General features: G+C 50.5%; 14 non-coding genes across 14 annotated transcripts; 7 read left to right on the top strand and 7 right to left on the bottom strand.

Moving 5' to 3' along the window:
- Positions 1–719: 719 nt before the first annotated feature.
- Trnag-ccc lies at positions 720–791 on the bottom strand. The gene has a single exon. It is a non-coding gene; the product is annotated as a tRNA-Gly (tRNA).
- A 683-nt stretch (positions 792–1474) lies between these two features.
- On the top strand, positions 1475–1558 carry Trnal-uaa. The gene has a single exon. It is a non-coding gene; the product is annotated as a tRNA-Leu (tRNA).
- A 1117-nt stretch (positions 1559–2675) lies between these two features.
- Positions 2676–2747, bottom strand: Trnag-ccc. The gene has a single exon. It is a non-coding gene; the product is annotated as a tRNA-Gly (tRNA).
- Positions 2748–3430: 683 nt separating this feature from the next.
- Positions 3431–3514, top strand: Trnal-uaa. Its single transcript has one exon. It is a non-coding gene; the product is annotated as a tRNA-Leu (tRNA).
- Positions 3515–4641: 1127 nt separating this feature from the next.
- On the bottom strand, positions 4642–4713 carry Trnag-ccc. Its single transcript has one exon. It is a non-coding gene; the product is annotated as a tRNA-Gly (tRNA).
- A 683-nt stretch (positions 4714–5396) lies between these two features.
- Positions 5397–5480, top strand: Trnal-uaa. Its single transcript has one exon. It is a non-coding gene; the product is annotated as a tRNA-Leu (tRNA).
- A 1126-nt stretch (positions 5481–6606) lies between these two features.
- On the bottom strand, positions 6607–6678 carry Trnag-ccc. The gene has a single exon. It is a non-coding gene; the product is annotated as a tRNA-Gly (tRNA).
- A 683-nt stretch (positions 6679–7361) lies between these two features.
- Trnal-uaa lies at positions 7362–7445 on the top strand. The gene has a single exon. It is a non-coding gene; the product is annotated as a tRNA-Leu (tRNA).
- Positions 7446–8571: 1126 nt separating this feature from the next.
- Positions 8572–8643, bottom strand: Trnag-ccc. The gene has a single exon. It is a non-coding gene; the product is annotated as a tRNA-Gly (tRNA).
- A 683-nt stretch (positions 8644–9326) lies between these two features.
- Positions 9327–9410, top strand: Trnal-uaa. Its single transcript has one exon. It is a non-coding gene; the product is annotated as a tRNA-Leu (tRNA).
- Positions 9411–10536: 1126 nt separating this feature from the next.
- Trnag-ccc lies at positions 10537–10608 on the bottom strand. Its single transcript has one exon. It is a non-coding gene; the product is annotated as a tRNA-Gly (tRNA).
- Positions 10609–11291: 683 nt separating this feature from the next.
- On the top strand, positions 11292–11375 carry Trnal-uaa. The gene has a single exon. It is a non-coding gene; the product is annotated as a tRNA-Leu (tRNA).
- Positions 11376–12502: 1127 nt separating this feature from the next.
- Positions 12503–12574, bottom strand: Trnag-ccc. Its single transcript has one exon. It is a non-coding gene; the product is annotated as a tRNA-Gly (tRNA).
- Positions 12575–13257: 683 nt separating this feature from the next.
- Positions 13258–13341, top strand: Trnal-uaa. The gene has a single exon. It is a non-coding gene; the product is annotated as a tRNA-Leu (tRNA).
- Positions 13342–14313: the final 972 nt, after the last annotated feature.

The following is a 14313-nucleotide window of genomic DNA, read 5'->3' as shown; positions in this document are numbered from 1 at the left end:
GCTCGATAGCTGAGTAAGTTAGAGCGTCGTGCTGTGAACACAAAGGCCACGTATTCGACCGCACCAAGTGCCATTTCATTTTTCTCCCCTAAAAGACAATGCTTCCTCCAGCGACACACTGCCAGGTAAATAACAAGCGATCTTCACAAGAAGTAAGGTGTCTACACGTTGCGCGATACTGTCGCCAACGGCCACACCGCGCGTAGTGCAGCGGTTCTCGTCTGTTCACCGGCGTTAGGAATCGTTGGCCGTGGTTAGTACATGGATGCGTGCTCGGCTGGGAACTCGACGTGCTGTTGCCTTCTTTCATTTTGCATTTTTCCTTCGGCTTCGTTGTTGCTTAGCAATAATTATGCGGTCCCGCACGCTGACGCCACTCTTGCCTCTCGGTACACTAAGGGGCGAATCTGTGGCCACAATAAAATGAAAGGTTCTGTCGTGTGTTTGTCGTTTTTTGGTCTCTCCCAGTCGTTTGTCGCGCCTGCCCTCTACATATATGCCCATTTCCAAGCGTCAGCTTTCGCGTCAGCCGAGCAAAGTCGAGACAAGTCGACACATGGAGACACACGATGCTGAGAAACGAAAGCCGCAGACTAGCGCCCTGGCAGCACGGACTGAGACGAGGGGCGAAGGAAAACTATTCGTACCGCGACAGTTCACAGTTTCGAAGATCGCGTTTCGTTACGTGGAATACCCGTAGAAGAAAAAAGTACCTTTTGTGCGGTGGCCGGGAATCGAACCCGGATCAACTGCTTGGGAAGCAACCATGCTGACCGTTACACCACCACCGCGTTGTGCTGCGTCCCACCCACGCCTTGATGTGTCGGCTACCCTCCTGCCATCAGAGGCCGAAGGCGACGGCGCTGTAGGCGCTCAACGCCAGGGCGGAGGTGAGCACATCTGAACGCAGTGCGTAGGTGCTGCTAGGGCGATGTAGCGTAGCTAGAAGCAGAACTGACAGCCGTTGAAAAACTGCCCTTTAATTTACAGCAGGGCGATAAAACAAATATCTAATGTGACGTACTTACTGATGATCCAGAGACGATTCAGCATGTGTGTGCCAATCCAGAAGTAGAAAGCGCCTAAGTATCACAATATTAAGTTGGTTAGTTTGATGCTCGCCTGGAGCCTATCATTAGCTTCCCCTGAGGGCGAAATGCACAGCGTAGCCGTTGCTAGGGAACGGCCTCTTCTGTCGTTTTTTGTTTTCTCTGCGTCAGTGTGAATATTGATAACTACAGTTCTGCTCGTTCCACTCAAGACAGATGGCGACGGAAAACAATGGTGTAAGGCACCATGTTTAAGCTGTGGTTCCCGAAAGTGAGGGTGGGGTGCAACCTCACATCTGACAACTCGTTTTAAATACTCTAAAACCAACGTATTTCCTTCACACAAGAAAAAAACACGCTAATTTCGCAGTCAGGCTCTGGAGATATACCGAGAAACGACGGTGGAAGAGATCTGGCGCCCACGCGTCAGATTGGCCGAGCGGTCTAAGGCGCCAGATTTAAGCTCTGGTTCCCGAAGGGGAGCGTGGGTTCGAACCCCACATCTGACAATGCATTTTAAATATTCCAAAACTACCAATTTCGTACATGCGGGAAAACAAGTAAATTACGCGGGAACAGGTTCCACAGATACTACGAGAAACGGCAGTGACTATGGTGCTTGCCTTGCAAGTCTGATTGTCTGGCGGCCTGAAAGAATGGAAAGCTGTTAGGAGACATGGCTTTCAGCCACGAGGCCCGGAATCGATTCCCGGTAGCCGAACATTCTTTTGTTTGCTGAGTCTTGGTTATTCTCACGGCATTTACGATATCTTTGGGTTGTGGTTTTTGGGGTCCAAGCATCAGGCGAGCAAACGTGAACGAAAGCAGATATGTGCGTAAATGAGTGTCAGGGCAGTAATAAAGGTGGATGAGACGGTGGATCGGGTATTGGACTGCAGACGTGCCACATTGCGTAGCTCGATAGCTGAGTAAGTTAGAGCGTCGTGCTGTGAACACAAAGGCCACGTATTCGACCGCACCAAGTGCCATTTCATTTTTCTCCCCTAAAAGACAATGCTTCCTCCAGCGACACACTGCCAGGTAAATAACAAGCGATCTTCACAAGAAGTAAGGTGTCTACACGTTGCGCGATACTGTCGCCAACGGCCACACCGCGCGTAGTGCAGCGGTTCTCGTCTGTTCACCGGCGTTAGGAATCGTTGGCCGTGGTTAGTACATGGATGCGTGCTCGGCTGGGAACTCGACGTGCTGTTGCCTTCTTTCATTTTGCATTTTTCCTTCGGCTTCGTTGTTGCTTAGCAATAATTATGCGGTCCCGCACGCTGACGCCACTCTTGCCTCTCGGTACACTAAGGGGCGAATCTGTGGCCACAATAAAATGAAAGGTTCTGTCGTGTGTTTGTCGTTTTTTGGTCTCTCCCAGTCGTTTGTCGCGCCTGCCCTCTACATATATGCCCATTTCCAAGCGTCAGCTTTCGCGTCAGCCGAGCAAAGTCGACACATGGAGACACACGATGCTGAGAAACGAAAGCCGCAGACTAGCGCCCTGGCAGCACGGACTGAGACGAGGGGCGAAGGAAAACTATTCGTACCGCGACAGTTCACAGTTTCGAAGATCGCGTTTCGTTACGTGGAATACCCGTAGAAGAAAAAAAGTACCTTTTGTGCGGTGGCCGGGAATCGAACCCGGATCAACTGCTTGGGAAGCAACCATGCTGACCGTTACACCACCACCGCGTTGTGCTGCGTCCCACCCACGCCTTGATGTGTCGGCTACCCTCCTGCCATCAGAGGCCGAAGGCGACGGCGCTGTAGGCGCTCAACGCCAGGGCGGAGGTGAGCACATCTGAACGCAGTGCGTAGGTGCTGCTAGGGCGATGTAGCGTAGCTAGAAGCAGAACTGACAGCCGTTGAAAAACTGCCCTTTAATTTACAGCAGGGCGATAAAACAAATATCTAATGTGACGTACTTACTGATGATCCAGAGACGATTCAGCATGTGTGTGCCAATCCAGAAGTAGAAAGCGCCTAAGTATCACAATATTAAGTTGGTTAGTTTGATGCTCGCCTGGAGCCTATCATTAGCTTCCCCTGAGGGCGAAATGCACAGCGTAGCCGTTGCTAGGGAACGGCCTCTTCTGTCGTTTTTTGTTTTCTCTGCGTCAGTGTGAATATTGATAACTACAGTTCTGCTCGTTCCACTCAAGACAGATGGCGACGGAAAACAATGGTGTAAGGCACCATGTTTAAGCTGTGGTTCCCGAAAGTGAGGGTGGGGTGCAACCTCACATCTGACAACTCGTTTTAAATACTCTAAAACCAACGTATTTCCTTCACACAAGAAAAAAACACGCTAATTTCGCAGTCAGGCTCTGGAGATATACCGAGAAACGACGGTGGAAGAGATCTGGCGCCCACGCGTCAGATTGGCCGAGCGGTCTAAGGCGCCAGATTTAAGCTCTGGTTCCCGAAGGGGAGCGTGGGTTCGAACCCCACATCTGACAATGCATTTTAAATATTCCAAAACTACCAATTTCGTACATGCGGGAAAACAAGTAAATTACGCGGGAACAGGTTCCACAGATACTACGAGAAACGGCAGTGACTATGGTGCTTGCCTTGCAAGTCTGATTGTCTGGCGGCCTGAAAGAATGGAAAGCTGTTAGGAGACATGGCTTTCAGCCACGAGGCCCGGAATCGATTCCCGGTAGCCGAACATTCTTTTGTTTGCTGAGTCTTGGTTATTCTCACGGCATTTACGATATCTTTGGGTTGTGGTTTTTGGGGTCCAAGCATCAGGCGAGCAAACGTGAACGAAAGCAGATATGTGCGTAAATGAGTGTCAGGGCAGTAATAAAGGTGGATGAGACGGTGGATCGGGTATTGGACTGCAGACGTGCCACATTGCGTAGCTCGATAGCTGAGTAAGTTAGAGCGTCGTGCTGTGAACACAAAGGCCACGTATTCGACCGCACCAAGTGCCATTTCATTTTTCTCCCCTAAAAGACAATGCTTCCTCCAGCGACACACTGCCAGGTAAATAACAAGCGATCTTCACAAGAAGTAAGGTGTCTACACGTTGCGCGATACTGTCGCCAACGGCCACACCGCGCGTAGTGCAGCGGTTCTCGTCTGTTCACCGGCGTTAGGAATCGTTGGCCGTGGTTAGTACATGGATGCGTGCTCGGCTGGGAACTCGACGTGCTGTTGCCTTCTTTCATTTTGCATTTTTCCTTCGGCTTCGTTGTTGCTTAGCAATAATTATGCGGTCCCGCACGCTGACGCCACTCTTGCCTCTCGGTACACTAAGGGGCGAATCTGTGGCCACAATAAAATGAAAGGTTCTGTCGTGTGTTTGTCGTTTTTTGGTCTCTCCCAGTCGTTTGTCGCGCCTGCCCTCTACATATATGCCCATTTCCAAGCGTCAGCTTTCGCGTCAGCCGAGCAAAGTCGAGACAAGTCGACACATGGAGACACACGATGCTGAGAAACGAAAGCCGCAGACTAGCGCCCTGGCAGCACGGACTGAGACGAGGGGCGAAGGAAAACTATTCGTACCGCGACAGTTCACAGTTTCGAAGATCGCGTTTCGTTACGTGGAATACCCGTAGAAGAAAAAAAGTACCTTTTGTGCGGTGGCCGGGAATCGAACCCGGATCAACTGCTTGGGAAGCAACCATGCTGACCGTTACACCACCACCGCGTTGTGCTGCGTCCCACCCACGCCTTGATGTGTCGGCTACCCTCCTGCCATCAGAGGCCGAAGGCGACGGCGCTGTAGGCGCTCAACGCCAGGGCGGAGGTGAGCACATCTGAACGCAGTGCGTAGGTGCTGCTAGGGCGATGTAGCGTAGCTAGAAGCAGAACTGACAGCCGTTGAAAAACTGCCCTTTAATTTACAGCAGGGCGATAAAACAAATATCTAATGTGACGTACTTACTGATGATCCAGAGACGATTCAGCATGTGTGTGCCAATCCAGAAGTAGAAAGCGCCTAAGTATCACAATATTAAGTTGGTTAGTTTGATGCTCGCCTGGAGCCTATCATTAGCTTCCCCTGAGGGCGAAATGCACAGCGTATCCGTTGCTAGGGAACGGCCTCTTCTGTCGTTTTTTGTTTTCTCTGCGTCAGTGTGAATATTGATAACTACAGTTCTGCTCGTTCCACTCAAGACAGATGGCGACGGAAAACAATGGTGTAAGGCACCATGTTTAAGCTGTGGTTCCCGAAAGTGAGGGTGGGGTGCAACCTCACATCTGACAACTCGTTTTAAATACTCTAAAACCAACGTATTTCCTTCACACAAGAAAAAAACACGCTAATTTCGCAGTCAGGCTCTGGAGATATACCGAGAAACGACGGTGGAAGAGATCTGGCGCCCACGCGTCAGATTGGCCGAGCGGTCTAAGGCGCCAGATTTAAGCTCTGGTTCCCGAAGGGGAGCGTGGGTTCGAACCCCACATCTGACAATGCATTTTAAATATTCCAAAACTACCAATTTCGTACATGCGGGAAAACAAGTAAATTACGCGGGAACAGGTTCCACAGATACTACGAGAAACGGCAGTGACTATGGTGCTTGCCTTGCAAGTCTGATTGTCTGGCGGCCTGAAAGAATGGAAAGCTGTTAGGAGACATGGCTTTCAGCCACGAGGCCCGGAATCGATTCCCGGTAGCCGAACATTCTTTTGTTTGCTGAGTCTTGGTTATTCTCACGGCATTTACGATATCTTTGGGTTGTGGTTTTTGGGGTCCAAGCATCAGGCGAGCAAACGTGAACGAAAGCAGATATGTGCGTAAATGAGTGTCAGGGCAGTAATAAAGGTGGATGAGACGGTGGATCGGGTATTGGACTGCAGACGTGCCACATTGTGTAGCTCGATAGCTGAGTAAGTTAGAGCGTCGTGCTGTGAACACAAAGGCCACGTATTCGACCGCACCAAGTGCCATTTCATTTTTCTCCCCTAAAAGACAATGCTTCCTCCAGCGACACACTGCCAGGTAAATAACAAGCGATCTTCACAAGAAGTAAGGTGTCTACACGTTGCGCGATACTGTCGCCAACGGCCACACCGCGCGTAGTGCAGCGGTTCTCGTCTGTTCACCGGCGTTAGGAATCGTTGGCCGTGGTTAGTACATGGATGCGTGCTCGGCTGGGAACTCGACGTGCTGTTGCCTTCTTTCATTTTGCATTTTTCCTTCGGCTTCGTTGTTGCTTAGCAATAATTATGCGGTCCCGCACGCTGACGCCACTCTTGCCTCTCGGTACACTAAGGGGCGAATCTGTGGCCACAATAAAATGAAAGGTTCTGTCGTGTGTTTGTCGTTTTTTGGTCTCTCCCAGTCGTTTGTCGCGCCTGCCCTCTACATATATGCCCATTTCCAAGCGTCAGCTTTCGCGTCAGCCGAGCAAAGTCGAGACAAGTCGACACATGGAGACACACGATGCTGAGAAACGAAAGCCGCAGACTAGCGCCCTGGCAGCACGGACTGAGACGAGGGGCGAAGGAAAACTATTCGTACCGCGACAGTTCACAGTTTCGAAGATCGCGTTTCGTTACGTGGAATACCCGTAGAAGAAAAAAGTACCTTTTGTGCGGTGGCCGGGAATCGAACCCGGATCAACTGCTTGGGAAGCAACCATGCTGACCGTTACACCACCTCCGCGTTGTGCTGCGTCCCACCCACGCCTTGATGTGTCGGCTACCCTCCTGCCATCAGAGGCCAAAGGCGACGGCGCTGTAGGCGCTCAACGCCAGGGCGGAGGTGAGCACATCTGAACGCAGTGCGTAGGTGCTGCTAGGGCGATGTAGCGTAGCTAGAAGCAGAACTGACAGCCGTTGAAAAACTGCCCTTTAATTTACAGCAGGGCGATAAAACAAATATCTAATGTGACGTACTTACTGATGATCCAGAGACGATTCAGCATGTGTGTGCCAATCCAGAAGTAGAAAGCGCCTAAGTATCACAATATTAAGTTGGTTAGTTTGATGCTCGCCTGGAGCCTATCATTAGCTTCCCCTGAGGGCGAAATGCACAGCGTAGCCGTTGCTAGGGAACGGCCTCTTCTGTCGTTTTTTGTTTTCTCTGCGTCAGTGTGAATATTGATAACTACAGTTCTGCTCGTTCCACTCAAGACAGATGGCGACGGAAAACAATGGTGTAAGGCACCATGTTTAAGCTGTGGTTCCCGAAAGTGAGGGTGGGGTGCAACCTCACATCTGACAACTCGTTTTAAATACTCTAAAACCAACGTATTTCCTTCACACAAGAAAAAAACACGCTAATTTCGCAGTCAGGCTCTGGAGATATACCGAGAAACGACGGTGGAAGAGATCTGGCGCCCACGCGTCAGATTGGCCGAGCGGTCTAAGGCGCCAGATTTAAGCTCTGGTTCCCGAAGGGGAGCGTGGGTTCGAACCCCACATCTGACAATGCATTTTAAATATTCCAAAACTACCAATTTCGTACATGCGGGAAAACAAGTAAATTACGCGGGAACAGGTTCCACAGATACTACGAGAAACGGCAGTGACTATGGTGCTTGCCTTGCAAGTCTGATTGTCTGGCGGCCTGAAAGAATGGAAAGCTGTTAGGAGACATGGCTTTCAGCCACGAGGCCCGGAATCGATTCCCGGTAGCCGAACATTCTTTTGTTTGCTGAGTCTTGGTTATTCTCACGGCATTTACGATATCTTTGGGTTGTGGTTTTTGGGGTCCAAGCATCAGGCGAGCAAACGTGAACGAAAGCAGATATGTGCGTAAATGAGTGTCAGGGCAGTAATAAAGGTGGATGAGACGGTGGATCGGGTATTGGACTGCAGACGTGCCACATTGCGTAGCTCGATAGCTGAGTAAGTTAGAGCGTCGTGCTGTGAACACAAAGGCCACGTATTCGACCGCACCAAGTGCCATTTCATTTTTCTCCCCTAAAAGACAATGCTTCCTCCAGCGACACACTGCCAGGTAAATAACAAGCGATCTTCACAAGAAGTAAGGTGTCTACACGTTGCGCGATACTGTCGCCAACGGCCACACCGCGCGTAGTGCAGCGGTTCTCGTCTGTTCACCGGCGTTAGGAATCGTTGGCCGTGGTTAGTACATGGATGCGTGCTCGGCTGGGAACTCGACGTGCTGTTGCCTTCTTTCATTTTGCATTTTTCCTTCGGCTTCGTTGTTGCTTAGCAATAATTATGCGGTCCCGCACGCTGACGCCACTCTTGCCTCTCGGTACACTAAGGGGCGAATCTGTGGCCACAATAAAATGAAAGGTTCTGTCGTGTGTTTGTCGTTTTTTGGTCTCTCCCAGTCGTTTGTCGCGCCTGCCCTCTACATATATGCCCATTTCCAAGCGTCAGCTTTCGCGTCAGCCGAGCAAAGTCGAGACAAGTCGACACATGGAGACACACGATGCTGAGAAACGAAAGCCGCAGACTAGCGCCCTGGCAGCACGGACTGAGACGAGGGGCGAAGGAAAACTATTCGTACCGCGACAGTTCACAGTTTCGAAGATCGCGTTTCGTTACGTGGAATACCCGTAGAAGAAAAAAGTACCTTTTGTGCGGTGGCCGGGAATCGAACCCGGATCAACTGCTTGGGAAGCAACCATGCTGACCGTTACACCACCACCGCGTTGTGCTGCGTCCCACCCACGCCTTGATGTGTCGGCTACCCTCCTGCCATCAGAGGCCGAAGGCGACGGCGCTGTAGGCGCTCAACGCCAGGGCGGAGGTGAGCACATCTGAACGCAGTGCGTAGGTGCTGCTAGGGCGATGTAGCGTAGCTAGAAGCAGAACTGACAGCCGTTGAAAAACTGCCCTTTAATTTACAGCAGGGCGATAAAACAAATATCTAATGTGACGTACTTACTGATGATCCAGAGACGATTCAGCATGTGTGTGCCAATCCAGAAGTAGAAAGCGCCTAAGTATCACAATATTAAGTTGGTTAGTTTGATGCTCGCCTGGAGCCTATCATTAGCTTCCCCTGAGGGCGAAATGCACAGCGTAGCCGTTGCTAGGGAACGGCCTCTTCTGTCGTTTTTTGTTTTCTCTGCGTCAGTGTGAATATTGATAACTACAGTTCTGCTCGTTCCACTCAAGACAGATGGCGACTTAAAACAATGGTGTAAGGCACCATGTTTAAGCTGTGGTTCCCGAAAGTGAGGGTGGGGTGCAACCTCACATCTGACAACTCGTTTTAAATACTCTAAAACCAACGTATTTCCTTCACACAAGAAAAAAACACGCTAATTTCGCAGTCAGGCTCTGGAGATATACCGAGAAACGACGGTGGAAGAGATCTGGCGCCTACGCGTCAGATTGGCCGAGCGGTCTAAGGCGCCAGATTTAAGCTCTGGTTCCCGAAGGGGAGCGTGGGTTCGAACCCCACATCTGACAATGCATTTTAAATATTCCAAAACTACCAATTTCGTACATGCGGGAAAACAAGTAAATTACGCGGGAACAGGTTCCACAGATACTACGAGAAACGGCAGTGACTATGGTGCTTGCCTTGCAAGTCTGATTGTCTGGCGGCCTGAAAGAATGGAAAGCTGTTAGGAGACATGGCTTTCAGCCACGAGGCCCGGAATCGATTCCCGGTAGCCGAACATTCTTTTGTTTGCTGAGTCTTGGTTATTCTCACGGCATTTACGATATCTTTGGGTTGTGGTTTTTGGGGTCCAAGCATCAGGCGAGCAAACGTGAACGAAAGCAGATATGTGCGTAAATGAGTGTCAGGGCAGTAATAAAGGTGGATGAGACGGTGGATCGGGTATTGGACTGCAGACGTGCCACATTGCGTAGCTCGATAGCTGAGTAAGTTAGAGCGTCGTGCTGTGAACACAAAGGCCACGTATTCGACCGCACCAAGTGCCATTTCATTTTTCTCCCCTAAAAGACAATGCTTCCTCCAGCGACACACTGCCAGGTAAATAACAAGCGATCTTCACAAGAAGTAAGGTGTCTACACGTTGCGCGATACTGTCGCCAACGGCCACACCGCGCGTAGTGCAGCGGTTCTCGTCTGTTCACCGGCGTTAGGAATCGTTGGCCGTGGTTAGTACATGGATGCGTGCTCGGCTGGGAACTCGACGTGCTGTTGCCTTCTTTCATTTTGCATTTTTCCTTCGGCTTCGTTGTTGCTTAGCAATAATTATGCGGTCCCGCACGCTGACGCCACTCTTGCCTCTCGGTACACTAAGGGGCGAATCTGTGGCCACAATAAAATGAAAGGTTCTGTCGTGTGTTTGTCGTTTTTTGGTCTCTCCCAGTCGTTTGTCGCGCCTGCCCTCTACATATATGCCCATTTCCAAGCGTCAGCTTTCGCGTCAGCCGAGCAAAGTCGAGACAAGTCGACACATGGAGACACACGATGCTGAGAAACGAAAGCCGCAGACTAGCGCCCTGGCAGCACGGACTGAGACGAGGGGCGAAGGAAAACTATTCGTACCGCGACAGTTCACAGTTTCGAAGATCGCGTTTCGTTACGTGGAATACCCGTAGAAGAAAAAAGTACCTTTTGTGCGGTGGCCGGGAATCGAACCCGGATCAACTGCTTGGGAAGCAACCATGCTGACCGTTACACCACCACCGCGTTGTGCTGCGTCCCACCCACGCCTTGATGTGTCGGCTACCCTCCTGCCATCAGAGGCCGAAGGCGACGGCGCTGTAGGCGCTCAACGCCAGGGCGGAGGTGAGCACATCTGAACGCAGTGCGTAGGTGCTGCTAGGGCGATGTAGCGTAGCTAGAAGCAGAACTGACAGCCGTTGAAAAACTGCCCTTTAATTTACAGCAGGGCGATAAAACAAATATCTAATGTGACGTACTTACTGATGATCCAGAGACGATTCAGCATGTGTGTGCCAATCCAGAAGTAGAAAGCGCCTAAGTATCACAATATTAAGTTGGTTAGTTTGATGCTCGCCTGGAGCCTATCATTAGCTTCCCCTGAGGGCGAAATGCACAGCGTAGCCGTTGCTAGGGAACGGCCTCTTCTGTCGTTTTTTGTTTTCTCTGCGTCAGTGTGAATATTGATAACTACAGTTCTGCTCGTTCCACTCAAGACAGATGGCGACTTAAAACAATGGTGTAAGGCACCATGTTTAAGCTGTGGTTCCCGAAAGTGAGGGTGGGGTGCAACCTCACATCTGACAACTCGTTTTAAATACTCTAAAACCAACGTATTTCCTTCACACAAGAAAAAAACACGCTAATTTCGCAGTCAGGCTCTGGAGATATACCGAGAAACGACGGTGGAAGAGATCTGGCGCCCACGCGTCAGATTGGCCGAGCGGTCTAAGGCGCCAGATTTAAGCTCTGGTTCCCGAAGGGGAGCGTGGGTTCGAACCCCACATCTGACAATGCATTTTAAATATTCCAAAACTACCAATTTCGTACATGCGGGAAAACAAGTAAATTACGCGGGAACAGGTTCCACAGATACTACGAGAAACGGCAGTGACTATGGTGCTTGCCTTGCAAGTCTGATTGTCTGGCGGCCTGAAAGAATGGAAAGCTGTTAGGAGACATGGCTTTCAGCCACGAGGCCCGGAATCGATTCCCGGTAGCCGAACATTCTTTTGTTTGCTGAGTCTTGGTTATTCTCACGGCATTTACGATATCTTTGGGTTGTGGTTTTTGGGGTCCAAGCATCAGGCGAGCAAACGTGAACGAAAGCAGATATGTGCGTAAATGAGTGTCAGGGCAGTAATAAAGGTGGATGAGACGGTGGATCGGGTATTGGACTGCAGACGTGCCACATTGCGTAGCTCGATAGCTGAGTAAGTTAGAGCGTCGTGCTGTGAACACAAAGGCCACGTATTCGACCGCACCAAGTGCCATTTCATTTTTCTCCCCTAAAAGACAATGCTTCCTCCAGCGACACACTGCCAGGTAAATAACAAGCGATCTTCACAAGAAGTAAGGTGTCTACACGTTGCGCGATACTGTCGCCAACGGCCACACCGCGCGTAGTGCAGCGGTTCTCGTCTGTTCACCGGCGTTAGGAATCGTTGGCCGTGGTTAGTACATGGATGCGTGCTCGGCTGGGAACTCGACGTGCTGTTGCCTTCTTTCATTTTGCATTTTTCCTTCGGCTTCGTTGTTGCTTAGCAATAATTATGCGGTCCCGCACGCTGACGCCACTCTTGCCTCTCGGTACACTAAGGGGCGAATCTGTGGCCACAATAAAATGAAAGGTTCTGTCGTGTGTTTGTCGTTTTTTGGTCTCTCCCAGTCGTTTGTCGCGCCTGCCCTCTACATATATGCCCATTTCCAAGCGTCAGCTTTCGCGTCAGCCGAGCAAAGTCGAGACAAGTCGACACATGGAGACACACGATGCTGAGAAACGAAAGCCGCAGACTAGCGCCCTGGCAGCACGGACTGAGACGAGGGGCGAAGGAAAACTATTCGTACCGCGACAGTTCACAGTTTCGAAGATCGCGTTTCGTTACGTGGAATACCCGTAGAAGAAAAAAAGTACCTTTTGTGCGGTGGCCGGGAATCGAACCCGGATCAACTGCTTGGGAAGCAACCATGCTGACCGTTACACCACCACCGCGTTGTGCTGCGTCCCACCCACGCCTTGATGTGTCGGCTACCCTCCTGCCATCAGAGGCCGAAGGCGACGGCGCTGTAGGCGCTCAACGCCAGGGCGGAGGTGAGCACATCTGAACGCAGTGCGTAGGTGCTGCTAGGGCGATGTAGCGTAGCTAGAAGCAGAACTGACAGCCGTTGAAAAACTGCCCTTTAATTTACAGCAGGGCGATAAAACAAATATCTAATGTGACGTACTTACTGATGATCCAGAGACGATTCAGCATGTGTGTGCCAATCCAGAAGTAGAAAGCGCCTAAGTATCACAATATTAAGTTGGTTAGTTTGATGCTCGCCTGGAGCCTATCATTAGCTTCCCCTGAGGGCGAAATGCACAGCGTAGCCGTTGCTAGGGAACGGCCTCTTCTGTCGTTTTTTGTTTTCTCTGCGTCAGTGTGAATATTGATAACTACAGTTCTGCTCGTTCCACTCAAGACAGATGGCAACTTAAAACAATGGTGTAAGGCACCATGTTTAAGCTGTGGTTCCCGAAAGTGAGGGTGGGGTGCAACCTCACATCTGACAACTCGTTTTAAATACTCTAAAACCAACGTATTTCCTTCACACAAGAAAAAAACACGCTAATTTCGCAGTCAGGCTCTGGAGATATACCGAGAAACGACGGTGGAAGAGATCTGGCGCCTACGCGTCAGATTGGCCGAGCGGTCTAAGGCGCCAGATTTAAGCTCTGGTTCCCGAAGGGGAGCGTGGGTTCGAACCCCACATCTGACAATGCATTTTAAATATTCCAAAACTACCAATTTCGTACATGCGGGAAAACAAGTAAATTACGCGGGAACAGGTTCCACAGATACTACGAGAAACGGCAGTGACTATGGTGCTTGCCTTGCAAGTCTGATTGTCTGGCGGCCTGAAAGAATGGAAAGCTGTTAGGAGACATGGCTTTCAGCCACGAGGCCCGGAATCGATTCCCGGTAGCCGAACATTCTTTTGTTTGCTGAGTCTTGGTTATTCTCACGGCATTTACGATATCTTTGGGTTGTGGTTTTTGGGGTCCAAGCATCAGGCGAGCAAACGTGAACGAAAGCAGATATGTGCGTAAATGAGTGTCAGGGCAGTAATAAAGGTGGATGAGACGGTGGATCGGGTATTGGACTGCAGACGTGCCACATTGCGTAGCTCGATAGCTGAGTAAGTTAGAGCGTCGTGCTGTGAACACAAAGGCCACGTATTCGACCGCACCAAGTGCCATTTCATTTTTCTCCCCTAAAAGACAATGCTTCCTCCAGCGACACACTGCCAGGTAAATAACAAGCGATCTTCACAAGAAGTAAGGTGTCTACACGTTGCGCGATACTGTCGCCAACGGCCACACCGCGCGTAGTGCAGCGGTTCTCGTCTGTTCACCGGCGTTAGGAATCGTTGGCCGTGGTTAGTACATGGATGCGTGCTCGGCTGGGAACTCGACGTGCTGTTGCCTTCTTTCATTTTGCATTTTTCCTTCGGCTTCGTTGTTGCTTAGCAATAATTATGCGGTCCCGCACGCTGACGCCACTCTTGCCTCTCGGTACACTAAGGGGCGAATCTGTGGCCACAATAAAATGAAAGGTTCTGTCGTGTGTTTGTCGTTTTTTGGTCTCTCCCAGTCGTTTGTCGCGCCTGCCCTCTACATATATGCCCATTTCCAAGCGTCAGCTTTCGCGTCAGCCGAGCAAAGTCGAGACAAGTCGACACATGGAGACA

The sequence above is a fragment of the Schistocerca piceifrons genome, chromosome 2 (assembly GCF_021461385.2).
Source record: "Schistocerca piceifrons isolate TAMUIC-IGC-003096 chromosome 2, iqSchPice1.1, whole genome shotgun sequence".
NCBI classification, from domain to species: Eukaryota; Metazoa; Arthropoda; class Insecta; order Orthoptera; family Acrididae; genus Schistocerca; species Schistocerca piceifrons.
The sequence above is the reverse complement of the archived record's forward strand: the minus strand, read 5'-3'. Positions and strand labels throughout refer to the sequence as shown.